The following is a 27,381-nucleotide window of genomic DNA, read 5'->3' as shown; positions in this document are numbered from 1 at the left end:
CCAGCATTAGCTTGGCTTCTGGGGAGGCCTCAGGGAGCTTTTACTGATGGCAGAAGGTGAAGTGGTAGCAGGGGCATCACATGACAAGAACAGGAGTGAGAGACAGAGAGACCGAAAGCGGAAAGCGGGAGGTGCCACACACTTTCTAGCAACCAGATCTCGCAAGTACTCACTCACTCTCATGAGGATAGCACCGAGTCATGAGGGATCCACCCCCATGATCCGAACACCTCCCACCAGGCCCCTCTTCCAACACTGGGGATTACAATTCAACATGAGATACGAGGGGGACAAATAGTCAAGCCATATCAATCCCTAAGTTATTGCTGGGTCTCTGGAACTTTCAATGTACGTAGACAGTCTCCAGTTGCATAGTAGGGCCTGGTCAGTTTTGCAGACTGAAACAAAAGACAAATGAGAGAATAAGGGGATGGAAGGAGCACATCACCCTGGGAAGGTGAGCCTATGGGAGTGGGCTGAGAATGAAGCCGTAGGATGGGCCCAATGCACAGGTATGCTTGCTCTGTCTCCCTCTTGACCAGTTCACTGACCTTGGAGGAGGCAGCCTCTAGCAGGGCTGCCCCAGAAGTCCTGGGGAGGTCCTCCTGCCTGCCAAAAAATACCGCTTTCAGCTGCTTGATGGTGCCTGAAATTGTACCATTACAGCCTAATTCTTATAGCTTAGGCTGCTATTCCCCTGTTAAAATGCAAATCCTCCTGGGAGAGGCAAGTTATTAAACTTTATTAGTCTTTTATATCTCATGGTGAGTTTATTGATGAAAGCCTTCTCCTTAGAAATGGCTGGGATAAGGGAGAAATATGGAGATGGCATATATGTCTTGGGCTCCAGGGAATGCAGTCACCTGAAGGGCCAGAAGTGAAGGAGCAGGGATTGAAGGAGGAATGATGAGAGCTTGGGAACCTACAAAGCTGACATTTCATGTGTTCTGTTGCATAGGGCCACAGGTGACTGGTAGCATGTGGTTTTGAGTGGACTGGCTGAGGAAAGGGTCACAGGCACGTCCCCAGCATTGGAAGGACCAAGTTCCTGGGTCAACATGGAGCTCTAAGTCACTAAAACAGCCTTCCTGGTCTTTGCCTCATGCAAGAGAGCAGCATTGCAGGCAGCACCAGGGCCACTGTCAGCAGAGTTTTTGCAATGTGCCCATGCACACAGTACCCTCTTTCCAACACAGTGGTCCTGGATATCTGTCACTCACTCCAACCCAATGGGAGACCCTCAGAGTGTCTTCTGTGTGCGCTGCTGTTTATTCCCTTATTTCTTGCACTTCTTTCACCCCTTGGGCCTGAAGACGACAGCTCAGTTTCATTCTCTACCCCATCGCAGACATTTTTCTGAAACCAACCCTTGCCATCCACTCACTGCCTGGACTGTGGTGAGCAATGCATATTGAGAGGAATCCTTTTTTTTTTTTAAGGACATGTCAGGGTTTCTTCAAGAACAATATTATTTTATGTGTTTTCAAGATACTTTGTAGTGCCTTCAGATTTATGAGATGGCCTTTATTACTTCGGTAAAATATTTAAAACAAAAATAAGAACGGAAGCCTGAGGTTCTTGGCCTCCATTTCTCTGGAGCTTGCTCGCACAGAAATACTCCCTAATCTTCACATACATCCTCCCTCCAGAGACCCTGGCGGCCTTGGTTGCTGGTGATACTGATGTTCAAGAACTGGGCAGGGCTGCACCTGGGATCGTATCTTTACTTAATGAATGGTGTTTCTCTACCTGATGGCAAATAAATGGAGATTCCAGCACATGGAGTGTGGTTTGCTGTTGTTGCTTAACGATGCATTCCAGTGTGTATGTACCTTATTTTTGAAATTGTGATAGCACACAATAGCACCTTGAATGGAAAATAATGTGTTTGCTATATGTAGTAGATGCAATGAGACAGTTTGCAAAGAGACATGTTAGTAAAAGGACAACTTAACTGAGGGAAAAGAGACCTGGGTTGCGAGCCAGCTTTGTCTCTAATGAGCTGCAGAGTCTCAGAGGAATTACTCTCCCCTCTGGACCAGGAGCTTCTTGCATTTTTTCAGTCATTCATTCAACGATTATTTCTTGAGTGTGTACTATGTACTGGATACTATGTTCATCTGAAAAGCCAGGCAGGTGTATTAAATGGCTTCTTCCTAATCTAACATTCTTTGGAATAGTTGATTTTAGGAGGCTTTGAGAACCTTGAATGTTCACTAAGACAAAGAACAGTGGACAAGGATTCTCCCCTTACTTTTTTTTCTAATTATTATTATACTTTAAGTTCTAGGGTACATGTGAACAACATGCAGGTTTGTTACATATGTATACATGTGCCATGTTGGTGTGCTGCACCCATTAACTTGTCATTTATATTAGGTATATCTCATAATGCTATCCCTCCCGCTCCCCCCTCCTCCCACCTCATGACAGGCCCTGGTGTGTGATGTTCCCCACCCTGTGTCTATGTGTTCTCATTGTTCAATTCCCACCTATGAGTGAGAAGATGTGGTGTTTGGTTTTCTGTCCTTGCGATAGTTTGCTGAGCATGATGGTTTCCAGCTTCATCCCTGTCCCTACAAAGGACATGAACTCATCACTTTTTATGGCTGCATCGTACTCCATGGTGTATATGTGCCACATTTTCTTAATTCAGTCTGTCATTGATGAACATTTGGGTTGGTTCCAAGTCTTTGCTATTGTGAATAGTGCCACAATAAACATATGTGTGCATGTGTCTTTATAGCAGCATGATTTATAATCCTTTGGGTATATACCCAGTAATGGGATGGCTGGGTCAAGTGGTATTTCTAGTTCTAGATCCCTGAAGAATCACCACGCTGTCTTCCACAATGGTTAAACTAGTTTACAGTCCCAACAGCAGTGTAAAAGCGTTCCTATTTCTCCACATCCTCTCCAGCACCTGTTGTTTCCTGACTTTTTAATGATCACGGTTCTAACTGGTGTGAGATGGTTTTGATTTGCATTTCTCTGATAGCCAGTGCTGATGAGCATTTTTTCATGTGTCTGTTGACTGCATAAATGTCTTCTTTTGAGAAATGTCTGTTCATATCCTTCACCTGCTTTTTGATGGGGTTGTTTTATCTTTCCTTGTAAAATTGCTTAAGTTCTTTGTAGATTTTGGATATTAGCCCTTTGTCAGATGGGTAGATTGCAAAAATTTTCTCCCATTCTGTAGGTTGCCAGTTAACTCTGATGGTAGTTTCTTTTGCTGTGCAGAAGCTCTTTAGTTTCATTAGATCTCATTTGTCAATTTTGGCTTTTGTTGCTGTTGCTTTTGGTGTTTTAGACATGAAGTCCTTGCCCATGCCTATGTCCTGAATGGTATTGCCTAGGTTTTCTTCTAGGGTTTTTATGGTTTTTGGTCTAACATTTAAGTCTCTAATCCATCTTGAATTAATTTTTGTATAAGGTATAAGGAAGGCATTCATTTTCAGCTTTCTACTTATGGCTAGCCAATTTTCCCAGAACCATTTATTAAATAGGGAAACCTTTCCCCATTTCTTATTTTCGTCAGGCATGTCAAAGATCGGATGGTTGTAGATGTGTGGTATTATTTCTGAGGGCTCTGTTCTGTTCCATTGGTCTATATCTCTATTTTGGTACCAGTACCATGCTGTTTTGGTTATTGTAGCCTTGTAGCATAGTTTGAAGTCAGGTAGCGTGATGCCTCCAGCTTTGTTCTTTTTGCTTAGGATTGTCTTGGCAATGCAGGCCCTTTTTTTGGTTCCATATGAACTTTAAAGTAGTTTTTTCCAATTCTGTGAAGAAAGTCATTGGTTGCTTGATGGAGATGGCATTGAATCTATAAATAACATTGGGCAGTATGGCCATTTTCACGAAATTGATTCTTCCTATCCGTGAGCATGGAATGTTCTTCCATTTATTTGTGTTCTCTTTTATTTCGTTGAGCAGTGGTTTGTTGTTGTCCTTGAAGAGGTCCTTCACATCCCTTTTAAGCTGGATTCCTAGGTGTTTTATTCTCTTTGAAGCAATTGTGAATGGGAGGTCACTCATGATTAGGGTCTCTGTTTGTCTGTTATTGGTGTATAAGAATGCTTGTGATTTTTTGCACATTTTGTATCCTGAGATTTTGCTGAAGTTGCTTATCAACTTAAGGAAATTTTGGGCTGAGACAATGGGATTTTCTAAATATACAATCATGTCATCTGCAAACAGGGACAATTTAACTTCCTGTTTTCCTAATTGAATACCCTTTATTTCTTTCTGCTGTCTGATTGCCCTGAGCAGAACTTCCAAGACTAGGTTGAATAGGAGTGGTGAAAGAGGGCATCCCTGTCTTGTGCCAGTTTTCAAAGGGAATGCTTCCAGTTTTTGCCCATTCAGTATGATATTGGCTGTGGGTTTGTCATAAATAGCTCTTATTATTTTGAGCTATGTTCCATCAATACCGAATTTATTGAGAGTTTTTAGCATGAAGGGCTTTTGAATTTTGTCGAAGGCCTTTTCTGCATCTTTTGTGACAATCATGTGGTTTTTGTGTTTGGTTCTGTTTATATGCTGTATTACATTTATTGATTTGTGTATGTTGAATTAGCCTTGCATCCCAGGGATGAAGTCCACTTGATCATGGTGGATAAGCTTTTTGATGTGCTGCTGGATTTTGTTTGCCAGCATTTTATTGAGGATTTTTGCATAGATGTTCATCAGGGATATTGGTCTAAAATTCTCTTTGTTTGTTTTGTCTCTGCCAGGCTTTGGTATCAGGATGATGCTGGCCTCATAAAATGAGTTATGGAGGATTCCCTCTTTTTCTATTGATTGGAATAGTTTCAGAAGGAATGGTACCAGATCCTCCTTTTACTTCTGGTAGAATTCAGCTGTGAATCCATCTGGTCCTGGACTTTTTTTGGTTGGTAGGCTATTAATTATTGCCTCAATTTCAGAGTCTGTTATTAGTCTATTCAGGGATTCAACTTCTTCCCAGTTTAGTCTTGGGAGGGTGTATGTGTCCAGGGATTTATCCATTTCTTTTAGATTTCCTAGTTTATTTGCATAGAGGTGTTTATAGTATTCTCTGATAGTAGTTTGTATTTCTGTGGGATTGATGGTGATATCCCCTTTATCGTTTTTTATTGTGTCTGTTTGATTCTTCTCTCTTTTCTTCTTTGTCTTGCTAGCGGTCTATCAATTTTGTTGATCTTTTCAGAAACATTGATTTTTTGAAGGGTATTTTGTGTCTCTCTCTCTTTCAGTTCTGCTCTGATCTTAGTTATTTCTTGCCTTCTGCTAGCTTTTGAATGTGTTTGCTCTTGCTTCTCTAATTCTTTTAATTGTGATATTAGGGTGTCAATTTTAGATCTTTCCTGGTTTCTCTCGTGGGCATTTAGTGCTGTAAATTTCCCTCTACACACTGCTTTAAATGTGTCCCAGAGATTCTGGTATGTTGTATCTTTGTTCTCATTGGTTTCAAAGAACATCTTTATTTCTACCTTCGTTCCGTTATGTACCCAGTAGTCATTCAGGAGCAGGTTGTTCAGTTTCCATGTAGTTGAGTGGTTTTGAGTGAGTTTCTTAATCCTGAGTTCTAGTTTGATTGCCCTGTGGTCTGAGAGACTGTTTGTTATACTTTCTGTTCTTTTACATTTGCTGAGGAGTGCTTTACTTCCAACTATGTGGTCAATTTTGGAATAAGTGCAGTGTGCTGCTGAGAAGAATGTATATTCTGTTGATTTGGGGTGGAGGGTTCTGTAGATGTCTATTAGGTCTGCTTGGTGCAGAGTTGAGTTCAATTCCTGGATATCCTTGTTAACTTTCTGTCTCATGGATCTATCTAATGTTGACAGTGGAGTGTTAAAGTCTCCCATTATTATTGTGTGGGAGTCTACGTCTCTTTGTAGGTCACTAAGGACTTGATTTATGAATCTGGGTGCTCCTATATTGAATGCATATATATTTAGGATAGTTAGCTCTTCTTGTTGAATCGATCCCTTTACCATTATGTAATGGCCTTCTTTGTCTCTTCTGATCTTTGTTGGTTTAAAATCTGTTTTATCAGAGACTAGGATTACAACTCCTGTTTTTTTGTTTTGTTTTGTTTTGTTTTGTTTTCCATTTGCTTGGTAGATCTTCCTCCATCCCTTTATTTTGAGCCCATGTGTGTCTCTGCACATGAGATGGGTCTCCTGAATACAGCACCCTGATGGGTCTTGACTCTTTATCCAATTTGCCAGCCAGTGTCTTTTAATTGGAGCACTTAGCCCATTTACATTTAAGGTTAATATTGTTATGTGTAAATTTGATACTGTCATTATGTTGTTAGCTGGTTATTTTGCTCATTAGTTGATGCAGTTTCTTCCTAGTGTAGATGGTCTTTACCTTTTAGCATGTTTTTGCAGTGGCTGGTACTGGTTGTTGCTTTCCATGTTTAGTGTTTCCTTCAGGAGCTCTTGTAAGGCAGGTCTGGTGGTGACAGAATCTCTCAGCATTTGCTTGTCTGTAAAGGATTTTTTTTCTCCTTTACTTAGGAAGCATAGTTTGGCTGGATATGAAATTCTGGGTTGAAAATTCTTTTCCTTAAGAATGTTGAATATTGGCCCCCACTTTCTTCAGGCTTGTAGAGTTTCTGCCAAGAGATCCACTGTTAGTCCGATGGGCTTCCCTTTGTGGGTAACCCGACATTTCTCTCTGGCTGCCCTTAACATTTTTTCCTTCGTTTCAACTTTGGTGAATCTGACAATTATGTGTCTTGGAGTTGCTCTTCTCGAGGAGTATCTTTGTTCTCTGTATATCCTGAATGTGAATGTTGGCCTGCCTTCCTAGGTTGGGGAAGTCTCCTGGATAATATCCTGCAGAGGGTTTTCCAACTTGGTTCCATTCTCCCTGTCACTTTCAGGTACACCAATCAGACGTAGATTTGGTCTTTTCACGTAGTCCCATATTTGCTGGAGGCTTTGTTCATTTCTTTTTAACCTTTTTTCTCTAAACTTCTCTTCCCACTTCATTTCATTCATTTGATCTTCAATCACTGATACCTTTCTTCCAGTTGATTGAATCAGCTACTGAAGCTTGTGCATGCGTCACGTAGTTCTCATGCCATGGTTTTCGGCTCCATCAGGTCATTTAAGGTCTTCTCTACACTGTTTATTCTAGTTAGCCATTCGTCTAATCTTTTTTCAAGGTTTTTAGCTTCTTTGCGATGGGTTCAAACATCCTCCTTTAGCTCTGAGAAGTTTGTTATTATTGATCATCTGAAGCCTTCTCCTCAACTTGTCAAAGTCATTCTCCATCTAGCTTTGTTCTGTTGCTGGTGAGGAGCTGCGTTCCTTTGGAGGGGAAGAAGTCCTCTGATTTTTAGAGTTCTCAGCTTTTCTGCTCTGGTTTCTCTCCATCTTTGTGGTTTTATCTACCTTTGGTCTTCGATTATGGTGATGTACAGATGGGGTTTTGGTGTGGATGTTCTTTTTGTTTGTAAGTTTTCCTTCTAACAGTCAGGACCCTCAGCTGCAGGTCTGTTGGAGTTTGCTGGAGGTCCACTCCAGACGCTGTTTGCCTGGGTATCAGCAGCAGAGGCTGCAGAACAGCAAACTCTTCTGCAGGAACAGTTCTGCAAAGGTGCCTCCCAGTTAGGCTACTTGGGGGTCAGGGACCCACTTGAGGAGGCAGTCTCTCTGTTCTCAGATCTCAAACTCCATGCTGGAAGAACCACTACTCTCTTTAAAGCTGTCAGATAGGGAGGTTTAAGTCTGCAGAAGTTTCTGCTGCCTTTTATTCAGCTGTGCCCTGCCCCCAGAGGTGGAGTCTACAGAGGCAGGCAGGCCTCCTGGAGCTGTGGTGGGCTCCACCCAGTTCGACCTTCCTGGCCGCTTTGTTTACCTACTCAAGCCTCAGCAATGGCGGGCGCCCCTCTTGCAGCCTGGCTGCAGCCCTGCAGTTCCATCTCAGACTGCTGTGCTAGCAATGAGCAAGGCTCCGTGGGTGTGGGACCCTCTGAGGCATGCACGGGATATAATCTCCTGGTGTGCCGTTTGCGAAGACCGCTGGAAAAGCGCAGTATTGAGGTGAGAGTGACCTGATTTTCCAGGTGCCATCTGTCACGGCTTCCCTTGGCTAGGAAAGGGAATTCCCCAACCCCTTGAGCTTCCTGGGTGAGGTGATGCCTGGCCCTACTTCGGCTCACGCTCCATGGGCTGCACCCACTGTCCTGCACCCACCGTCGGACAAGCCCCAGTGAGATGAACCAGGTACCTCAGTTGGAAATGCAGAAATCACCCGACTTCTGCGTCGCTCACTCTGGAATCTGTAGACTGAAGCTGTTCTTATTCGGCCATCTTGGAACCTCTCTCTCCTCACTTTTTAAAGATCTTATGAGTTTTCCAAATGTGAAGGTCATAAAAACCTAAAGCAGAAGGCAGGTAGTAAATCTCACCCTCCTCATTTCCCAGCATGGGTGTGCCAGAGATTCTGGGTCCTTTATAATTCACTTGATAGAATCAAATAAATTTTACTTCCTTCCCAGTGGATTTTCTTGCTCTTAAGGCAAAGTGCTCTGTCGTGGGAATTGGTCCTAGGAAGACTGAGAAAAACCCAGGTGGCACCAGCCCAAATCCACTCTTACAGACCTTTTTCTCTCCTGTTCACTGCTTCTTCCTTGAAAGGTTTGGAGTCTGTTCCTTTGCAGGCACTCTGCTAGGTGATAGCTGCATGCTCTCTGTCTTTGAGGAGCTCACAGCCTAAGGGAAGAAGGAGGTGCCAGAGAATCATAGTGATGTCTGGATGGTGCATTGAGAAGGAGCACCTCAAACCTTCACTGGATCCAAGAAGATTTCCCACTGGCGGCAGAACTTAAGTTTAATCCTGAAAAAATCAATGAGTTATGCAGGCAAGCAAGCTGTGGATTGGCACTCTAGACAGATGGAGTAGCATGGAGAAAGGCCCTGGGGTAGGAGGAGGTGGTGTGTTTGGAGAAGCAGTTTAGAATGAGGCAGGTGCATGGGACAGGGCATCACAACCTTCAGCTGGTAGCCCTGGCTAGGGTAAGCTCCAGGAAGCTTGGAGTTGCCATTGACAAACATTAAGCAAAGCTGTGGCGTGATCTCCCTTCTCCCCAAATTGTCTGCTCTCACCAAGCAGCTTCCTACTTACCAAATCCATTGCTCACCTGCTCCCTGTCAAGTCTTCAGCGTCCTCTGCCTCATTCCCCCATGTAAGTCCCGTCCTCTTGCTTCCTTGGTTATCTTTCAAGAGGAGAACTCATTAATTCAACCTTATAATAGTTTAATGAGAATGACAAAACATCTGTCTTTTTAACTCATGTAAAGATGTCAGGCCGGACATGGTGGCTCACGCCTGTAATCCCAACACCTTGGGAGGTTGAGGCGGGTAGGTCACCTGAGGTCAGGAGTTCAGTACCAGCCTGGCCAACATGGTGAAACCCCATCTCTACTACAGATACAAAAATTAGCTGGGCGTGGTGGTGGATGCCTGTAGTCCCAGCTACTCAGGAGGCTGAGGCAGGAGAATCTCTTGAACCCGGGCGGTGGAAGTTGCAGTGAACCAAGATTGTGCCACTGTACTCCAGTCTGAGCAACATAGCAAGACTCTGTCTCAAAATAAATAAATAAATAAATAAATAAATAAATAAATAAATAAATAAAAATGTCAAAGAGGTGGTATATAGAAAATAACATCCAAGGTCTGACACCTCTTCTAAACATGTGGGATTCTATATCGTCCCAGCCCACCTACTAGAATGGGCGCAAGTCTGGGTGGGTTTGCAGAAAGCCTGTGTTCTGAGTTGTGGAGATCCACCTACCAAGTTAGCCACTGCCAGAGCCCACAGACCTTTCTGGGACCTGGTTCTGTTTGTCTCTCTGTGTTTATCCCCTCCACAGCCACCAGGACCCCTCTGCTGCTGATGCTGTGAAGACCTCATTCTCTGCCCTGTTCCTCATGATCGTCAATGGTAGAATCAATATCCATGTGACCAAATACAGCTACAGCTCTGGCCCACACTCCCCTTTTTAGAGGCTAAGCCTTCAGATGTAGAATCCCCATATTCCCAGGCTTTTGTATACTCACATTTCTGCAAAACACTGACAATATGTTTTCATCATTACCATTGCATGAAATGAAGTTAACTTACTGAAAAGTTACTTGCCAAGTACAAGTACATCATCTTTGTTATTCATCACCAAAACCCTTTGAGGGAAGGGTCATTAACCCCAGTTTTGTGAATGAAAAATGGCTACTCTGAAAGATTAAGTGACTCTCTGAAGTTCATGTTGAAAGAAGCAGAAGCAGAAGGCTCGCTGTCTGATCTGCAAATGTTGCACCCATTATTGGGTTAATGATGTGTCTGATTTGTAGCTCCAGAAGTATATTCACAGCCAATCCTTGTAAGAGGCATATTCTAAACAAGCACATAGATAAACAAATGGATAACTATTTTATGGTCACTGTACATGTATAATCCCTTACCTATTCATCATTCTATCTGGTCACGTCCAACTGTAGCCAACCTCAGAAATGTGTAACAGAGAATGCACCATTAATAAGGTAGAAACTGTCCCCCAGACACTGAGCTGTGCTCAGTGTTTTTGGGTAGGAGTAGGTGTGAGGCGAGATTCTGCCATTTAACATTGCACCAAACTGCAATTCCCTTGAAAGCAGCTGTTCCAGAAGCTCCTTCAGGCTCCTGACTGCCCTTTGGCTCTGTCTTGGGCTGCCCACTTAAGAAATCACTTTATCATGCCACTTCGTGATTATATTTGCCCAAGGATTGAGCTCAAAGGTCCTTTTAATTGGAAGGGTTTTTTAAAAAAATACCTTTCTGAGCAACCTAACGCTGGGGAGTAGAGGCGGGGACCCCTAAAGGCATCTGAGTTGCAGGTTACTAGTTCTCTGTAGCTGGAGATGTGGGTCATGGCCAGTGCTTGGGTTGGGCCCATATAATTCTGTAGAGAACGTCAGGAATGTCTAGTATTACTCTAGACTCCAGATGCATTATATACACAGCATGGGTAAAGGACTTCTCTGAGATAGGATGCTAGGGACATTAACCCTTGGGTTTCTCTAGGATTTATCTCATTTTGAACCTTAATTATGCCACAGCACCCTGAGATTAATCTCTAGACTCAGGAGATAGCCTCTTTTTCTTTTTCTTTACTTTTTTTTTTTTTTTTTTTTTGAGACAAATAGTTGCCCAGGCTGGAGTAAAGTGGTATAATTTCGGCTCACTGCAACCTCTGCCTCCCAGATTCAAGTTATTCTCCTGCCTTGCCCTCCCAAGTTGCTGGGATTATAGGCACCTGCCACCATACCCAGCTCATTTTCGAATTTTTAGTAGAGAAGGATTTTCACCATGTTGGCCAGGCTGGTCTCGAACTCCCGACCTCAGGTGATCTGCCCACCTCGGCCCCCCAAAGTGCTGGGATTACAGGCGTGAGTGATCGCACCTGGCCAAGAGATAGCCTTTCGATGAATCATCCTCAAAAAGATGACAAGTGCTGATATTCTGCCACAATTTCTGTGAATGGAGAATTCCTGATGAAACAAAATGGCAGAATATTAAAAATAGCTGGGAAGTCACAAGAGAAATTTCGACTGATTGGGTTGTTTGCCCCAATTCTTCATGCTTCCCAGGAGCTACATCCTTGGTGTGGCCTTGTCATGAACAGAGTGTACTTCCATACTATTTGCCTGAAGGCCTCAGTCATGGGAGTTTCTTTGGTCAAAGAGATGTTAGTAGATGTGATCCCAATGGGATCTTGAAGTGTACTTGAGCAGTGGGGCCTGCATTCTGTCACCTCCATTTGAAAACCATGCCCTAGCTAGCTCACTACCTGCCGAAAAGTAAGAAATATGAAGTAGAGGCACCACCAAACAAGAGCTGTCCAGCGATCCTGAAAGCTCTTGAGAGATCCACTGTTACTATATTCACTATTGATATTTTTCATTGGTTGTTATATAGCATAATTGTGGCAGTGATTAATACAAAGACCTATTTGTGTGGCTATGAAATCCTCCCTCTACAGGCTTCTCCCTCAGGCACAAAGCATTTATAGGTACTTACTACCCGGCAGCACAATGCTAGGCCCTGTGAAGACACAGGAGAAGTGAAAGATACAACCTCCGCCTTAGAGATATCCCTGTCTAGGTAGAAGTATCTATCTAGAAAGATATGTACCTATCTAGACCACCACAACTCAGAATGGCATCTCATGATAGCTGAACCACGGTAATGACACACTGGAGGGATCAAGCAAGCTCCCCATGGATCTTGTTGGGGATTCAGACCTCATCCCCTACCTTGTGTCTTTGCATGTGTAGGAATATATATATGGACATACTGACATTCAAAAGTTGTATTAGGAGTTTGAGACCATCCTGGCCAACATGATGAAACCCCGTTTCTACTAAAAATACAAAAATTACCTAGGTGTGGTGGCACATGCCTTTAATCCCAGCTACTTGGGAGGCTGAGGCAGGAGAATCGCTTCAACCCAGGAGGTGGAGGTTGCAGTGAGCCGAGATTGTGCCACTGCGCTGCAGCCTGGGTGACAAGAGTGAAGCACCATCTCAGAAAAAAAAAAAAGTTATATTAATCGTATCAATAGATATTTGTCTTAGACTCTCACCTCCCACTCATGCACATATATGTGTACCACACAAAGTGACTGATGAGGGAATTGTATTATTGTTTATTGCCAGTCATGACTTTTTACTGAAGATCTTACAAACATTTTAGAGATGAGCTATCTGAAATAAAAAGGGATGTCTCACATTCCTGAAGATGGTATTGCAGGGAAAGAAGGAGCTGGAGTTGGTATGGATCCAGACCGCACTTTTTCTTGACCACTCACTGGCCATCCTTCCTCTACCCAGAGGCAGCATTGCATGGCCACAGTGACTGAGCTTGAGAGAAAGCCAGACCTGGTGCTCTTTCTATCTCTGTTGCTTACTTACTGAAAAACTTTGGGCATGCTGTCTAATTTTTCTTATTTTTAATTGATTAATTTATTATTTATTCATTTATTTCTTAGACACAGAAATAAATGAATCAGTCTTGATCTGTTGCCCAGGCCAGAGTGCAGGGGCGTGATCATAGCTCACTGTAGCCTTGAACTCCTGGGCTCAAACGATCTTTCCACCTTAGCCTCTCAAGTAGCTAGGACTACAGGTATAAGCCACCATGTCCAGTCTCTCCTGTTTCCCACTTTCCCTTTCTTTAAAATGAGGACAATAGTTTATACCCCTGAGAGGTATCATAAGGATTAGAAATAATTTGTCTATTATGGGATAAATTGTGTTCCCCTCCAAAAAATGTGTATGTTGATGTTCTGACCCCCCAGATATGTGTATGCTCAAATTCTAAGACCTCCTCGGGTTGTGATCATTATTTGGACCTATGTCTTTACAAGGTAATTAGATTAGAATAAGGTCATTAGAGTGGTCCCTGAGTCAAAAGAACTGGTGTCCTTAATAGAAGAGGAAACACACAGAAGACGACCGTGGGAAGAAGAGAGAAGATGCTGCCTGAAAGCCACAAAGAGAGGCCTCAGTAGAAACAAACCCTGCTGACACCTTAGTCTCCGAATTCGAGCCCCCAGAATTGTGAAAGAATAAACTTCTGTTAAGCCACCCAGTCTGCTGTACTTGGTGCAGTCCTAGCAAACAAATGCAGTGTCTAAAACTCCTGGCATAGGATAAAGAATGATCCCTGCAAATACACAGGCTCCACCTCCCTTCCCTCCCACTTCCTTTCTACCTACTTCTCACTGGAGGCCTTTTCCTCTTCCTTCCTCCCTCCCACTTCTGCTGCCTTCTCTGCCAACCTCCTCTCTCTCCCCTCTCCTCTTCTATTTCTCTTCCTCCTTATTCCTTTACTTTTTAAGAAAATTTTTTTATTTTCATAGGTTTTTGGGGAAGAGGTGGTGTTTGGTCATATGAATAAGTTATTTAGTGGTAATTTCTGAGGTTTTGGTGCACCCATCACCCGAGCAGTATACACTGTACCCAATTTGTAGTCTTATCCCTCACCCCCCTTCCATCCTTTTACCCAAGTCCCCAAAGCCCCTTGTATCATTCTTATGCCTTTGCATCCTCGTAGCTTAGCTCCCACTTATGAGTGTGAACATACGAGTCTCTCTTCACCCAAAATACATAGATCTGTAGCCTCTCAGTGTGAGGTGGGAGGGCTGGCCACAGGGAAGCAATCTAGGGAGTATTTATGCTCCTATAAAAGGAACAGAGGGACTCTGGCATTGCCCCTGGGCAGTCCAGAGTAACAGGAGAATAAGAATCCAGGAGGACACTGAGCTGCTCATGAGAGGGAAGACCTCTCTCAGGATTATGGAGTTTAGCTGAATTGAATCTTGTGAGAACAGGGACTTTGGAGTTTCTAATAGCTCTTAAATATCTTTTGCTTAACTAGAAAAACAAGGAACTACTATGGAGGGAGATGCCATTTCCTACGTCATCCTTTGGTTTTGGGGCTGAGATCCTGGCTTTGGAAGAGTCTTTTGTCCTATAGTCCCCATTATCTGAATCCATACCTGCAAAGGTAGCACAGAGCCAGCAGGAGGAGACCCAGGATGCCAATGGGAACAGTGCTTGTTCCGCCCTGCAGCTCTTCCAGGGGCGGTTAGAACAGCCTTTGGTAATTGACTTCGCTTCCAGAAAAGACACTGTCTTCCGCCAGAAAAAAATGAGTGTAATCAGACTGGCTGGCAACAGCGTTTTGAGATTTCCTGGATGAGAGGTTCTGTGTAAACGTAGGATACTGTTGTTTTCATACCTGCTTGCTGGGCCAGGAGAGAAGGGAAATGGGAATGCAAAGCAAGAATGCCTCCCTGGCAGCTGGTCCCCAAGCCTCTCAATCACACTTGACGTTTGCAAAAACACTCACAAACTGAGCGGTCATGGAAACAGGTGGGAGAGTGAGGACCAGGCAGGCTAAGGATGAAGACGGGGAATGGCAGGTCAGACGGCAAAACATCTGGCAGAGTGGCCCTTTCCTACTCTGAGCTCATTTCTTTGCCTTTGAGATGTGAGATTGGGCTCTTCTGTCATTTCTGGAGCTCAGAGTATAAAATTCCTGGAATTCCTCATTAGCAAGTATAGAGGGAGTCCTGGTCAGAGACCAGGAGAAGAGATATTAAGGAGAGAAAGTGAGAGTCAAGTGGAGTGCAGATAAGGGAGGAGATGAGAACAGGAAAGAAGGAGGAATGGGAAACAGAGAAACACAAGGAAAGGAATTCTGTTTTCCCAGAATCAGTTCCCAGTCTGGGATTGGCAAAGAGCAGTTTTCCTGATGGAGGCTGTTACCTTTCATTTATGCTGGTGCTGTCATGTCCAACAGCAGGAGGAGAATTGCTTTGAAAAGCATACCTGAGCTTCCTAGGTAATATGCAGTTCAGGGTCTTATTAAGAGAATAAGCAAAGATAGCAGCTGAGCCTCTGGTTGTCCCACTGTCTGGGGGTGGCAGGAAGTCTAGGTCCTGATCCTTTCTTTTATGTCCCTCCCAACCCCCCCCGACAAAAGAGCAGCTTTGAGATGGGAGGACTCCTACTGAGGTCTAAGGTGCTCCCTGGCATGACATGAAAGACCCTTTCTGTCTCTTATTCCTCAAGATGGAATGTTAAATAATGCTGCAGGCTTGTACAGACCGGTATCTAGAGAAGGCTGCCTGTGTCAGCCGCTTAATATGCAGAATGAAGAAGTCATAAAGCCAAGTGCCTGTAACGTTTACTGTGAGTGATAAAGGAGGAAAAACACCCTGAGCAGAAGGCAGGTCCGTGTGCCTCATTATCTCTGCATGGCAGGGGCTGCATCTGGTATCACAGCCAGGAGCACCCGCCATGTTGGCACAGGTGCATGCATGTTAGAGAGGCATGTGCTTGGGCATTCATGTGCACACATACACATGCACACATACACCATCACAGGTGATGACTGACAGCAGGGGGACTGCACTACCTATGACTGGTGATTCCCAGGGCTTCCTCAACTCAAGAACTTCTCTCCCCTGGGACAGCCACCTTCTCAGGACCGAGGAGAATGATGGAAAAGAATAATAGAATTACCAGTTCACTTCACTGCTACAGAGTACATGGAACACCATGGAAGGGTCAAAGTTATAGAATTGCTAATCAGCAATCCCAAACCACCACATCCCATCTTTCCTCTGGCAGTGACCATTCCAAAGACACTGATCCTGAGCTGCAGCAGCTTCTGGCTGTTGTTTTCTGGCCCTGGTGTGGGTTAGAGCATACCTGGTCTGTGTCACAGCCATCCTTAATGCCCTCACTTGGGGAAGAAAGGCAGCGTTCTCCTGACTGCTATTTGTCTTCTCATTATAGAGATTCATCTCTATTTCTGAAAGGTCTCTCTTCCCTTGAGAAATGTGGAACATGTTGTCTTGGGCAGGGTGGTAGGATGCCTCACTGTGGATTGCAGGGCTCTCCAGACTGTGGCCTAGGAACCGCACAGGTGCGTTGGCCTCAGGTGAGTTCGCTGCCCATCTGGATTATGCTCTGTGAAAGGTTCAAACCTGGTGACCCGGGCTGCATCTATCAACTACAAGACCTTCTTCTCTACTCTTACAAGGTCACAGTCCATGTCCTGACATGCCACTGTCTCTTCAGTAGGCAGGAGAGCTCAGATTCTCTACGCCTCCTTTTTCTGAGGTTTTCTAGAAGGAAAGGCCACTATTTTGTATCTTATTACTGAAAATATACCTCATGACCTCTAACGCAAACAACGAGAGAAAAATCTCTTTGTGGAGAGGACAACTAGATATTCAACTTTGCCTCTTACTGTAGAATCTGACCACCTTGGAGTGTTTCATTGATTATGACCTCACCATTCTGACCTCTGCTGGGGGTTGGCGGGGTTGGGAGGAGGTAGCAGTACTTCTCCCTAGCTACCCAGCAGTTGTTTGACTCAACCTACAATACCTCCAGGCTAAAACATTCATAAAAGACTTTGCCAAAGGGTATGGGAAAACAAAAGGGAAATGAATACAAAAAGCAATATGGGTCCAGGCAATTCAGTTTACAAGGGATGGCCCAATGCTGGGAAGTAATACTATCTCATTAAGCATGAAACTTAAACCAGTGCCCCAGGGAATTTTTACCTTTAAATCTACTGTTTTTTTTGGTTCTCCTACTACTCTCTCAGATGAGGACACCCAGCGGATAGAAACCTCTTAGTTTTTAGGAATATCCTCATGTCCTGCCTGCATGTAATGTGTTAGAGTGGAAGGATGTTCAGGGATCATCAAGCAGCGTGGTTTGCCCACCTAGAAGCTCATCAGAATTAAGAAGCTTGGCATAAATAGAGATTCCTGGGTATAGCCCCAGATATTTTGATATCATGTTTTAGGAGGGCACTGGTAATATTTGTAACATGTCTCTGAGGGGATGTACCCTTTAGACCTCCCAAAGATAAGGAAACTAGCCCCAGATGGGAATTTTTCAAGGTTAAATAAAAGTTTAGCGAGAAACTTTTTTTTTTTTTTTTTTTTTTTTTTTTGAGATGGAGTCTTGCTCTGTCATCCAGGCTGGAGGGCAGTGGCATGATTTTGGCTCACTGCAACCTCTGGCTTCTGTGTTCAAGCAGTTTTCTTGCCTCAGCCTCACGAGTAGCTGGGATTACAGGCATGTACCACCACACCTGGCTAATTTTTGTATTTTCAGTAGAGACGGGGTTTCATCATGTTGGCCTGGCTGGTCTCGAACTCCTGACCTCAAATGATCCACCCACCTCAGTCTCCCAAAGTGCTAGGACTACATGCATGAGCTACCACACCTGGCCAAAAGTTTTTTGTTAACGTTTCTCCCCCTCCACCTATCTTGTGCCTCAATATCGGACCTTGGTAGAATCCAAGGGAGAAAAAGGCAACCTCAGTTTCCAAGGAAAAATTTCCCTGTTTGACTCCATAAGAAAGAACTCATCTCCGGGGTCAGAGAAGAGGTCCTCAGACACAAGAGGTAAGCAGCTAGAGCACCCATCTAGAAGGCATGTGTCCATGTTCCCTTAATGCTTATTATTCGGACCTGCTGAAATCCAAACTATAAGTATTTCAGTGTCTCTACCTACTTCCAAGGGTCTTGGAACTCAAACTGTGGACAGAACACAGGTTTGGTATTAAAGAACCTAAGTTGTGAATCCAGCTCTCCAACTCCTCGAAATAGCTGAGTGACTTGGGCAAATCACTTCCCCTTTTTAAGCACAGCCCTTCATTGACCATTAACGGGCCTGTGATTTGATACAAAGAAACAAGCATCAGTGGTTTTTTCAGACAGCATCTGGTCATAAAGATGGAGCAAGGAAGGGGCTGTGCCTAGAACCCCCGCCGATATTGGTAAAAGCCATCTCAGCTTTCTTCTCTGTTGTACACACCTCTTCTCTCCCAGTAATTCCGTCCTTGAGAATCAGTCTCCATACTTAGGTGGTGCAGGTGCAAAGAATGGGCACAGGAGGATAGGCGCCACGGGTCATGCTATGAAATCCATGGGCTGACTTTCTGATTCAAAAATGCACTAAGCATGGTACTATCTTAGAGCCATAGGATGTGAAGTCTGGTGGGAGCGATTGAGGTCATCTAGTGATTCTACCTTCCCTTTTCTGAAGCCCAGAAAAGTGAGTCCTACTCAATGCCACATCACTAAAATTTGTTTTCTCTTCTCCCAACATCAATCCCAATTCTCTTCCTCTCTTCCTTGCCTACCCTGTCTCTCTCCCCTGTGAACTCTTGCAACATTCTTGTAATGCACACAGCACCAGGATGTTCCTTACATGCAGCTTTTTCATTCCTGCACATCTTGTCCCTCTGACGAGGCTGTCAACAAGGCAGGGACTATGCCTTTTGTGTGTCTGCTGTATGAAAGGCTTCACACACAGTGGATGCTGAATAAAGACATACTAGCTTGAAAAACGCAGCGATGAATATTGCTTTCAGCAAAGAAAGAAAAATGCTGTAGCAAGCATGTGAAGCATTAGGAGAGGTGAGAATGCATATTAAACTCTTCAAGTGACCTTAGCATGCTTCTCCCCTACCATGCTTACCCCCTGCCAGTCCCCTTGGAATGTCATCCTCCACCCTACCTACCACCTTTCAGCTCATTAACCACTTTTCCATCCCCTCTCTCAATCCATCTTGGCCCCATGTCTTGCTTTTCACCACTCTCCCAGGGCTTCCCTTCTCCAGAACATGATTTGTAGAGTTGTTTATGCTTTGTTGGCTGAGTCTCCTGCATAGTCTGGTCTTACTCTCACCTTTTCAAACCATTCCAGTCATAGCCATCTCTCCCTTGTCCTTCTCATCCCCATCTATAGTCTCTCCAACACAATGATGCACTGAGGTTGAATGAAGGGTTCTAGGCACAAGTGAAGTCTGGACATAACTAAGAATGGGGTGGTGGAAGAAGTCATTGCCAAACAGATCCAGAAGGGGATGTCTGGGAAATCCATGGAACAAAGGCTTCTCCAAACTCTGAGCACCGTCTCTATCTCCCTGGTGTCTTTATGCACAGAGATTCTAGTTCTTTACTTTGCCTTGGCTTTCATCAATATGTCCTATGTTGATTCTCCCTTTCCTCTCTTTTCACCTCCCTTCATACACAGCCCTCATCCTCAAACACACACACTCCCCAACACTTTTTCTCTTAATACAAATCACAGGTACAGTTGAAAAATCACAGAGCAGAAGAACAGAAATTATTTTCTCCTAAAAACTCTATTTCCCTTGACTCGTTTATATATTGGTATGAAGCCAGTTCTGGAGCTGTGGTCAACAGGAAATTTTATTCAGTTTATCACTCTGTAGTGTCTTCTTTATCAGTGTGAAATCTTACCTGTAGCACAGCGTAAAAAATTGGGTCTCTTTTCCTTTAAAGCAAGCTCCCCCTCCCACTGCCACCCAGGCAGTTCAAAAGGAGATTGTGGAAGTTGGTTCTGGCCCAGTGCCCCTCTGAACAGAGATGCTCACTGCATGGTTTATGTGCATAAGCAGTCGGAGCCAAAGGCCAGTTGTCACCAGGAGATGTATCCAGGCAACCTTGGTGCTAAGCAACAGATTGAAACTCAGAGTGTCCTGGTCCACGCCAGTTAGAGCAGGCTGTTGAGAACTTGGCCTTGACTGGAGGAAAGCTTGATTTGGGTGGGGTGGAGGATAGAGGAGGAGAGGAGAAAACAAGAGGAGAGGAGACAGGGATATGAGATGGGAAAATAGAAGTAAAGAGGGGAGGGAGAGGGGAGGGAATGAGAACAAATAGAAGATGGTTGATCTCAAACAACATTTCTCATGTTATGAAGGCCAATAGTTAAAGAGTAATTTGAGGTTTTAAAAAAGCAACAACTAAGCTTTTTGAAGTGTTTTGTACATGTTATTTTTTAGGTGAATGCGTTTCCCAGGCATCAAAACATTCTGTCTCCAGGACCTACATGACCTCAATCATCCATGGTCCTGAGATTAGTCTCACCTCACTTTCTGGATCAGAAGCCCAGGACTGGCCTGGGGAATTTATTCCTGAGGACAGGGCCCTGGCATGGAAATGTGTGTGGAGCAATGTGCCACAGAATGGAGAGAGAGAGAGGAGAGGTGGAAGAGGAGGCCGGAAAAACGAGTCCAACCTAGTGATGGGGCAGAATTTGGGTCAGCCCTTATGGTCAGTATGAACCCCCTCCCCACTTTCTGCTTTCCTGCAAAGTTCTTAGGAAACAGGTCAGACGCTGTCCACAAATTCCCTCTCTATGGATGAGACAGCTCAGTGCTCAGATGATCCAGTCAAGTCTATCACACAGACCAGGGAAAACAGCTTGACAGCCATATTATCCTTAGGCTGGAAATGTTTTGGTCATAGGATAGAAAGACTTAAGGTATTAGAAAGAAAGGCAGCACCTGTCACATGAGCCTCCACCCCAGGGCCCATTGGACTCCCGACCCACACCACCCACTTCTCCGCAGCATGCTTTTCTCATGCACCTCTCATGCAGAGCCTGCGCTAAACAAGCTTCTGCCTCTATCACCACCTCCTCCATCACCACCTCCTCCCATTAGCTGCAAGCAGTTGCCAAATGGCAGATATCACATGTGCCACTCATCACAGTCTCTTCTCACACACTAGCAGGATGATTAGATGTCATTTCAACAAGGCCCTGGAATAGGGTCATTAAGAGCTGTCATTCCCTTTTTCTAAGCCAATTTGTCTGTATCAGTTGTTGTCGACCATTAGAGCCTCGCAGACTCACAGAGAGGTGTCTGAGTCGGAAATCATTTGGCATATGGCGAGCACGTGTGCACTTATGAGCTGTGCCTCATCCCTGATTGAGATCTATCATCCCAAGCCAAGGCCCTGGACTCAGCAATTTGCAAATCCCAGACTTTCACAGTTTGTCTCCTCCCCAGGACGATTCCTAAAACCAGCTTTGCCTGGAAAGTACCAGGTGCATTTGGTCTGGAGTTGATGAGATGTTTCTTTTTGTTTGGCTTTTAAAAGCCTGACAAGAAGAACACTAGGAACATCAAGTCCGTGGTAGTGCCAGATAAAGATAGTCTGAAAAAACTAGTGATGTGTGTGTGTGATAGAAACTAGAAACTATTCAAACGTAAGTTTCCAGGGATTTTATAACACATACACACATATGCTGGCCAAGAACCAGACTTTTGGAAAAAAAATTTATCTGAAACTCACACAAGCCACAAGATGAAATGTTTATTTTCTTTAGTAGAACCCTATGTTTCCATTTCATGGGCATTTGTTTGTGAGCACACACTAACTGAACCCCCTTCATCTACTGGAGGAGTTCTCCTATAATGAGCTGAGAATTCTAATACCTGCTGTCCTTCCATAGTCAGTCTAAATTTAAGCAGCACCCAAAGTGAAGTGATGGACACTTAAGCAAAGCATTATTATGGGCCGGGACCTCACTAGATGACTGAGGAAACTCACCTAATTAGGAGAAGAAGACTGTAGAGACTTTGTGTATCTAACGGGAGAGAGTTTTCCAGAAGATGGGCAAATCTCTTCTTTTTAAAGTCACGTATGCCTCCAGCATGGCCAAATTATTCTAGTTTTTAAGGAATCCAGGCTGGGCGCAGTGGCTCCTCCCTGTAATCCCAGCACTTTGGGAGACAAAGGTGGGAGGATTGCTTGAGTCCAGGTGTTCAAGACCAGCCTGGGCAGCATAGCAAGATCCTGTCTCTACAAAAAAATTTTTTTAAATAGCCAGGCATGGTGTTGTGTACCTGTGGTCCTAGCTACTCGGGTGGCTGAGGTTGGAGAGTCACTTGAACTCAGGAGGTCAAGGCTGCAGGGAGTCGTGATCATGGCACCACATTCCAGCCTGAGTGACAGAGCTAGAACCTGACTCCAAAAAAAAAAAGGAAATCAAGCAAAGAATTCTGGGCACTCCAACTTCTGTTAGCAATTTGAACCAGTAGGAAGAGGGGGGTCTTCCTATTATAGATAGTGATCTGTGACATAAGGTAGACGTTCTAAACAAAAGAAACGAGACTAGTTAAGATCATTCCCCATTTCCTGATTGAACCTGTTGCTTCGTGTTTGTTATCCCCAGTGTCTGCCTTCAACTCCTCCTGACTGAGACCATTGGACCTCTCAGCTGCTAGGTCCAAATCCTACTCCTTGAAGGACCTCGAAACTCCACCTGTGCTGATCAAATTCTCACAATAGGAATAGCACAAAGACCAAATCGCTGAAAAGAGAAATGCTGAATGAAAAATCAAGCAAGAAGTTAATCTGTTTGGCACCTTGTTACCTCTCTTCTGAGTAATCTGGGAGGCTGTTAATTGCTTGATTTACTGTATAGTCACTGCCAACAACAATAAATACAGTTAATTATTATCAGGTAACTCACTGCCAGTAATTACCAGGAAATTGAAGAGAAAGTCTCTCCATGATATCGTCAGCTACAACTCATTATCCTCCTCCTTTAGTATCTATTATTTTTAAAATTTGCTTTCCTTAAGCTTTCTGTAGAAATACCTTGGGTTCTACCAGTGGTTTTCTTTCCTTCCTTCCATTAACGGCTGCACTTTTGTCAAGAAGGAGTAACTACAACAGAATCTGTCTTCACCTGTTCCTACCACCCTGGGAAGCTGAAATGATTTTAGAGCATGTGACCAGCCTGATGGGGTTTCTGAGAATACCCAGTCTTTGTTGTAAGAAGGGATCCACCAAGAGAAATAGGGGGAGAATATCTTGCTCTAACCACACAACACGTTTTTGCTTAATTTTCTTAAATCAAGACTTTCTTAGACAGGACTTAGAAGTAGTGTGCGGTAATAGAAACAGAATAATCTTTGGTGTTAGAGACTTAGTTGTGAAAATGTTTAAAGTATTTCTTAAACACCTTAGACATTCAGTTTCCTCATCTTCAGAATAGAAGCCAACGCCGTTTCCATAGAATTTACGTTGTGATTAAGTGGAAGAGTTGCTGAATAAAAACTCTCTGTTCCTCCAGCCTATTCTTATATCTTTCCTTAAAAATTATACCATTTTTTCTTTTTTTTTCTTCCTGGCTTGGATGCTGAATAGTTTAGTGCCAAATTTGTTTATGCCGTTACTAAATATACAGTGTATATCATGCGTGCTAACCACTTACAATATCTTATTTTGCTATTTTGACATTTCCTTTTCCCCACTGTCCTCATTTGAATGTTTTAACTTTTCATCTTTTTTTATGTATATATTTATAGAGTCACCTTAAATCCATATAATTAGCATTAAAAAATTCTCGTATTTTCTGTGTTTCTATTCCTGGCAAACTGTCATCTTTCTCTAAACCCAAATCTTTAGTTTGACAAGAACTGAAGAGGGAAAATTTCTCATTAGTGCAGATACACTTTCAAAAAATAGTCTGCCATGGTCTCAGAGCCCTAATCAGACTTGGCCTTTGACGGGGAATGGAGAAGTGGCATTCTCCAAGTGCTTCACTTCACAGCGAGGGGAACGGGAAGGTGCTAATGGGAGACAGTCCGAAATGCATTGTGCCAAAGGTTGAAGAGTTCTTGGCCCTGAGTTGAAATTTCAAGTAACATAGTGGGTCTTTATTGAATGTCTGTTATGTGATTTGTCAGGTTCATACAGGTATAGAGACAAGATGTCCCACGTGTTCTTCAAAAATGCTCATTGTCCCCACACTACAGCTGAAGTTTTAGCAAATGATTCATGTATCACAGATTGCCTTACCAAAAGTAGCATCAGTTTTGGTTGTATGCGAAAAAATGGATTTCTATTCTTTTGGAGTGGATGGGGTAAGAAAATATGGGTTATAGTAGTTACCACACAGAGGGAACAAAAAAGTTCCCACTCATTGGAAAGAGTCTCAACTCTGAAAGCCATATATCTTATATTCTATGGGTAGGCTTATCTTAATTTAGGGATTACACCATGTAATTATTGTAAATAAAGGAAATAACCAAGCTATGTAATTTAGTTTGGTCGTATCTGCAGAGGATTTAGAATTCTGGCTAGGACAGAAGATGGCAATGAGTGAACAAAACTGTGTTGTATATGATTAAGAGAACAGTGCAGAAATAACAAATATACCACACACACTTACGTATGTTTAAATCTTGCATACACGTACCCATGATGTTTTGAAACATGTATGCGCCTTAATGGCTAAATCAAGCTAATTTTCATATGCGTTACCTTACATACTTATCATTTATTTTTGGTGAGAACACTTAAAATGTACTCTGTTAGCAAGTTTTAAGTATGTAATACATTGTTATTAGCAATGGCTATCATGTCGTACAGCAGATCTCTTGAATGTATTCCTCCCAAATGAAATGTCGTATCCTTTGAGCAACATTACCCCAATCCCTTCTTTCCAGTCCCTGTTAACCACTATTCTACTCTCTACTGCTATGAGTTCAACTTTTTAATATTTGACAAATAAGTAAGATCATGTGGTGTTTGTCTTTCGGTGCCTGGCTTAGTTTGCTTAATATAATGCTCTCCAGGTTTATCGATGTTTTTGCAAAAGATAGGATCTCCTTCCTTTTTAAGGCATAATAGTATTTCGTTGTGTATATATACTATATTTCTTTATCCATCTATCCATTAGGGAACATTTAGGTTGACTCCATATCTTGACTATTGTGAAAAATCCTGCATCAAACATGGGAGGGCAGCTATATCTTCGACATACTGAGCTTATTTCTTTCGGCTAAATACCCATAAGTAGTATGACTGCATCATATTGTAATTCTATTTTTAATTTTATGAAAGACTGTCATACCATTTTCTGTAATGACTGTATTAATTTACATTCCCGCCAGCACTGTACAATGGTTCCCTTTTCTTCCTGTCCTCACCACTTGTCATTTTTCATCCTTTTAATACTAGCCAACAAACCTCATTCTTGACTGCCTTGCCTTTGGCTGTCGTCCTTGCTCTGCCTTTTCTTGGGCAGCAATTGGTTATCCAGAGCTTGCATCCTTATCTTTGGACAGTTTTATTCTGACTTATTTCTCCCTTGAAATTTCCATCCTCCCACATGTACCCAGTTCCTCTGGTGTCTTGCAGCCCATACCCAAATCTTTCACAGGACCTTTGGGTCTGTGGAACTCTGCAACACTCTTCTTTGTAAAAAAGGGTGGCGTAGAGTTCTTTCCCTTCTTTCTCTTGTCTTTCTTTTCTTTTGCCTGGTGTATCCTGACCAAATCACCTCCGTGCAACAGTCATCTTGTCATCCTGCCAAGTCCCCACCTGCTAAGGTATTTTACTTTTGAGGGGAAAGGATTGTGTTCCTAAACATCTTGTATTAACACTTCCACCTGATAATTTGCATCTTGTAAAGTGTAGGGTGACTTTTGAGCTAACTCAAGGCATGGCATTAATTTTGTGGGCTGCCCTGTCCTTGACTAGTTGTTTGTTCTTGGATCCTTTGCTCTCCTTGCCAAATGTATATCTAGTCACTTTCATGTACCCCAAAGAGGGGAAGCTACTGGCTACCTGACTCTCAAGAATGTGGAGATCACCTTTGTGTTGGTGAGGCATACTTCGCTTCCCAAATTAATGAAGCAAAATCCTTCAGTCTTCATCTTGGTCCAATGCTGGGAACTGCCTTGGCACTGTGGATACCAGCCCTAGCTCTTCTGTGCCTACTCGGTTCCAAACTCCAGGTGGCGTGGCTCACTGACTGTCAGAGGTCTAATACCAGGAATCTCTTCAAGGATGAGATATCTCACAAAAGAGAATACTCTCGAAAAGAGACAGATAAAATGCTGAGCAGGTGTTTCTGGCTTGAAACCCCTGTAGTCTACACAGAATACCTCCGTTGTGTCCTAGCTGCCTTTAACAACAGCTCTGAGGACGTAGAGTGATAGAGACTTCTCTACATTGACGGTGTGAAGCGCTACAACCACTTTTGTTGGTTGCTGCAACAGTTTCAAGTTGTTGCTACAATCATTTTTAAAAAACTGTTTAGCATTATACACTAAATTTGAAAATAAGCAGCCATACTTGGACAGTTCTACTTTTAGGTATTATTTCCTATGTCTGCTGTCAAAAGTTACCTCTAACGTGATGGTTTTAAAATAACAGAAATTTATTTTCTCACAGTTCAAGAGGCCAGAAGTCAGAAATTAGTACTACAGGGCTAAACTCAAAGAGACAGTGGGTCATGCTCCCTCCAGAGACTCTAGGGGAAAATCAGTTACTCAACTTTTCCAGTGCCTGCTGGCTGCTACATTCCTTGACTGAAGGCCACATCACTCCAATCTCTGCTTTTGTAGTCATATCACCTCTTCTTCTCCCTTTCTTTCTTATAAGGATACTTCTGATTGATTGAATTTCAGGCCTATCTAGCTAATCCAGAATAATCTCATTTTAAAATCCTTAATCACATCTGCAAAAACCTTTTTCTCAAGTAGGATAACATTTTCACTATTTAGTCTTTTGCAGGTATGTATTCAAAAATATGCACACATATGCACATCAGAAGACATGCTGAAGAAGGTGTACAGCACATATTCATAATAAACCCAAACTTGATATATATTGGATATACTCCAAATATCCATCAGGAGTATTAGATAAACCAAGTATATCTATGTAATAGAATATCATGAAGCAATGAAAATAAACATATATTAACTACATGTAGTATCATGGCTGAATATCACACACATAAGTTTGAGTGAAAGAAGCCAGATAAAAATACATATTGTAGGATTCCTTTTTATAAAGTTCAAAAACAGGGAAAATGAAGCTAGAATATTTAGGAATGACTATACATTGAAGTTTGAAGAGTATGTACTGGTTTGAATAGTATCTTCCCAAAATTCATGTTTACGTGGAACCTGTAAATGTCAGCGGTTTTTTTTTGTTTGATTTTTTTTTTTTTGAAATAGTCTTTGCAGA

At 43.1% G+C, this 27,381-nt stretch overlaps 2 long non-coding RNA genes across 6 annotated transcripts; one reads left to right on the top strand and one right to left on the bottom strand.

The window, feature by feature from the left end:
- Positions 1-222: 222 nt before the first annotated feature.
- On the bottom strand, positions 223-16,370 carry LOC105482113 (uncharacterized). Of its 4 annotated transcripts, XR_011607173.1 has the most exons (7): positions 16,258-16,370; positions 14,538-14,786; positions 12,418-12,535; positions 9,143-9,218; positions 8,604-8,714; positions 8,230-8,380; positions 223-398 (listed from the first exon to the last, which is right to left on the bottom strand). It is a non-coding gene; the product is annotated as an uncharacterized lncRNA (long non-coding RNA). The 4 variants fall into 4 exon arrangements; XR_011607174.1 differs by lacking the exon at positions 12,418-12,535; XR_011607175.1 differs by lacking the exons at positions 12,418-12,535; positions 14,538-14,786; positions 16,258-16,370 and having other exon boundaries at positions 223-609; positions 9,143-9,904.
- Positions 16,371-16,861: 491 nt separating this feature from the next.
- LOC105482114 (uncharacterized) lies at positions 16,862-22,851 on the top strand. Of its 2 annotated transcripts, none has more exons than XR_987399.2 (4): positions 16,862-16,979; positions 17,866-17,976; positions 20,385-20,655; positions 22,565-22,851. It is a non-coding gene; the product is annotated as an uncharacterized lncRNA (long non-coding RNA). The 2 variants fall into 2 exon arrangements; XR_011606562.1 differs by having other exon boundaries at positions 16,877-16,979; positions 17,686-17,976.
- The last annotated feature ends 4,530 nt before the right edge of the window (positions 22,852-27,381 follow it).

The sequence above is a fragment of the Macaca nemestrina genome, chromosome 8 (genome assembly GCF_043159975.1).
Source record: "Macaca nemestrina isolate mMacNem1 chromosome 8, mMacNem.hap1, whole genome shotgun sequence".
NCBI lineage: Eukaryota > Metazoa > Chordata > Mammalia > Primates > Cercopithecidae > Macaca > Macaca nemestrina.
The sequence above is the reverse complement of the archived record's forward strand: the minus strand, read 5'-3'. Positions and strand labels throughout refer to the sequence as shown.